This window comes from Malurus melanocephalus, unplaced genomic scaffold (genome assembly GCF_030028575.1).
Source record: "Malurus melanocephalus ecotype Western Australia unplaced genomic scaffold, MMel_1.1 scaffold_165, whole genome shotgun sequence".
Lineage (NCBI taxonomy): Eukaryota > Metazoa > Chordata > Aves > Passeriformes > Maluridae > Malurus > Malurus melanocephalus.
The window spans coordinates 1,233,672-1,237,506 of NW_026623397.1; positions in this window are offsets into that span (position 1 = coordinate 1,233,672).

Genomic DNA, 3,835 nt, shown 5'->3' on the forward strand with positions numbered 1-3,835 from the left:
AAAACTAAGATACTTTCCAGTTTTTAAAGAACTGTCTCTCTTCCCTCCCTGTTGTTTTCTATAATAAGAAACTTAGAGCTAAACCTATGCTCACCAAAACACTCTGCCCTTCTAAGAGGAGCTCACATTCAATTGGTTGTACACAGCTGAAATAAAGCAAAGGTAGGGGGACCAGTCCTGCAGACTTCCCTACAGAACACAATCCCTGCGGGCATTCTGCTGCGGTATTTAGGAAAATGTCCGAGCTTGTTGGCTTAAATGCACTGTCGGAATCGTCCGAAAAGAAGGCATGCCTTTAGCAGTGGGCACAGAATTAGCACTGCCTGGAGGCCTCACAGTTCCATTGTCTTTACAAACGCTGTCTTTGCCTATGCCCAGTGAGAGCCATTAACGCTCAGCYCTTTGCTCCCTTCACTTTCATGAAAGCCAGCCTGACGAGCGAGGAAATTGTCAAGCATTGTTTGCAAGGCTTGGACGATTTGCATCAGTGTTCTCCAACACCACCAGCTTCTTTCTCGGCCCCCAGACAGACATGTGGCAATGAGATTTACCCTCAYGACCGTGGGCTCAGCTGCTCATTCGATGCATACACCCATCTATTGCTTTATACAGCACATACCACGTACCGGCTCAATTAAAAACTGTTCACCTTAAGCACAAATATATTTTTTTCACGTACGCACCTATCTAAACAAAGCTAACATCCACTTGCAAAACAGMCAGAAAATGCCAGCTGGAGTATTACACACTTGCCTTGTCTTCAATTTACTCCTGGRAGGTACTACGCTGCGTTGTTTCACCCCGAGGAAATCAGACAGATGAACTTTAAACCCAGGAAGTTTTTTAGGTATCAAGTCCAAAGAGCTGTTCTCTCCAACAGAGGCAGGAAGCTGCAGAGCTCTGAACCGCAGCAAATTAAGGGCAGGTGGCACCGCATCTCATCAGCCATCACCCGGCATGGGGTTTGGATGAGGACAATAGCCCTCACCCGGCAGCAGAGAKAATCCAACCACCTCAGCCACACAGGCAGACCAAAATCCCCGGCGACATTTACTACTTGCCTTCAGATTTAAGCTATAAAATAACAAGGGTGTTTTGAGGACAAGTTTAAATTTGAACTCAGTTTGGCCAGAAGTACAGTCCCTCCTATGCACTATGGACAGTAATGTAACATCATGTAGTGAAAGATATTATAACGTGGCCAAACAAAAAGGCAGAAAAAACGTGGGCAGGCCCTAAGCATGAGGTCCTCCACTTTGMAAAATAATTATTTTCCTCTTAGTTTTTGAAGACTGTAATTAGCAATAGTGAGGATGCTAATTGTGCACGGAGACATGAAGAGATCATAGAAGTTCATGAACACTGCTGAAAAGAGAGCAAAACAGAAAAAGCAGCAGCATATATCTGCTGCCACACTGCCCTTAAATCCCACTCCCCTGTCTTACACTCCAGACCAGCACATCCTTTCACTTACAGAGATGGAAATGATATACAGCTAGTTCTCACTTCTGGGTTTCCAGTGTTACAGAGACCAAATCCTGCAGCACTTGTGATTCTCATCTTCTCGTCTTTGTCAGTTCTTCCACTCCCCCCCAGTTTTAGCAGACCAGTGAATCCCCCAAAGACCCTATAAACCCTCTGGCTTTTTCCTAGATAAGAGTGTRTTTTGTTTGGCTGGTGCCTGGCATCTGCCTGGCAGGGTGGAGGCTTCCCAGCCACTCTCACCTCCCCAGAGCATCCCTGAGGCTGAGGTGGCACCACGGAACCTTCCAGAAGGTCTCTTCCTGCCTTCCCTCCCTGGCCTGCCCCTCACAGCCTCCRCTGGCACAAAACCCTGCCTGGCCTGGCCCGGGCAGCTCCGGAGAGGGGACACGATGGAGGACACGTGTGGAGCTGGCCAGGCTGAGGCGAGCATTGCCCCAGGGTGTCCTGAGGGCCAGTGCCAGCCCTGCTGTGAGCCCAGGCCTGCCGTGCTCTCCCCAGCCGTGTGGGAAGCACCTGCTTTCWGCTTTCCCTGGGGATGTGCCAGGGCCCAGGAGAGGAATGGCTGGGCACAGGTACAAACCCAGAGGAAAGAGATGGAGAGCAGGATGTGAGGAGCCAGCAGCCACACGGACTGACCAACCAACCGCCCAGCAACAAAGCCCAGACACACAGAACCCGGGGACGTACCTGAGCAGCTTTCTCACATGTATGTGACTGAGTGTTTCAGGCAGGGAGGGTGCAGAGATCCTTGCTACTGATAAATCTGGAGGCAACACGAGGAGCTCGGTTAGCGATGAGAACAATCACAAGCCGCAACAGTTTTTGTTACAGCGGTTTCCATCCAGAACAGATCTAGGGGGGTGCGATTGCTCTGAAATTTGGATTAAGCTTTTGGAAGGCGTTCCTGCAGAAAGCCAGGCCTACATGGTCCTTGCTCCTCGGAGGCCGGCGTTGGTTCCACGRCCAGGAGGATGCTGCCTTCCTTCAGCTGCCATCTTCAGCTCCTCGGGTGCAGGAGGCCGTGCCACCGTACTTACCCACTGTGGCACTGGTCAGGAGTTTGTTTTCATGGACATAAACAGGACACTCAACAGCTGGTATCTTTACTGAATGAATTTATTGGTTTTTGAACTAAAGTTGCTCACAGTTATTTAACAAGGGATACATCAGATTTTTTTGTCCATTTCAAACCATTAAATAATGTCAGTTTGTGTCTGTATATGTGTGTGTGCGCGCGTGTGTGTCTTCAAAGTACAAAATAGGAAGGATAACAAGAGGTATTGCTTTCATTTATTCTTATATCTTGTGTAGGTAATCCCCTTCCTGCTTGTACCACATGGGTTTTGCTGATATAGGTATTTTTAAATTATTATTATTATTATCTTGTATTGAAATCCCAGCCTTTTGTAGAGGTACAATGTAACAGAAGCATCAAAATCTATACACAAGGGAAGAGAAAAGAGGGAAAAGAAGGACGGGGGTGATGGGAGGGGAGCTCGGAGGAGAAGTAGAGAGAGGGCAGAGGCAGGAAAGACAACGAAAGCAAAAGAGACTAATTTACAGCAATGTCATGCAATTAAAACTGCCCCCCTCTCCTGCACCCTTGCCTCCCCCCCTCCCCAGCCATCACCCCCTGGTGTCTGACATGCACACAGCAATACGAGAGAGAAAAGTTTTAAGAATAGGGAAAATAAATAAATAAATAAATAAAGCAAAAAAATTAAAATAAATCCCTCCCATTTGGGGGAATGGGGAAACAGGGCAGAAGTCAAAGGTCTTTGCCCCAGTTGTGTCTTTAAAAATTCTTTTTTAATCTTCAAACCTATGTACAAGTAAAACTGGTCCAAGAAGGGGAAAAACGATTAAAAAAACCAACAACGACAACAACAACAAAAAAGAACTCATCCAACATTATCATTAAAAAAAAATAATCTTGCGATACAACATACACTCATAGGAACCCAACGAGCAGCAATCGAAGGTCATAAAAGAGCTGAACACTAATRCTAAGCCTACATTCTTAAAATCTCAGTCAAGAAATACTTCTCAYTGTGTTTTGTCTTCCACGCGTAAAACCACGTTTTTTGTTTGTTTAACCTTTGAGCTTGGGCCAGAATAAGTTACACTTGGTCACATAACTCTTGAGGAGGAGGAARAAAGGCGGCAATTCTTCTTTCTCAAAGTCACAAAATGAACACTTACAGGGTTTCTGTGTCTTTTTTCCCTCTCCTCCCCAAAATAAATAAGAATCAATGTTGCCTCTACACAGTTATTAAACATAAGATATATCTAACAGCTTATTTTTTTAAATATATATATATGTATATATAAATAACCAAGACCTAATAAC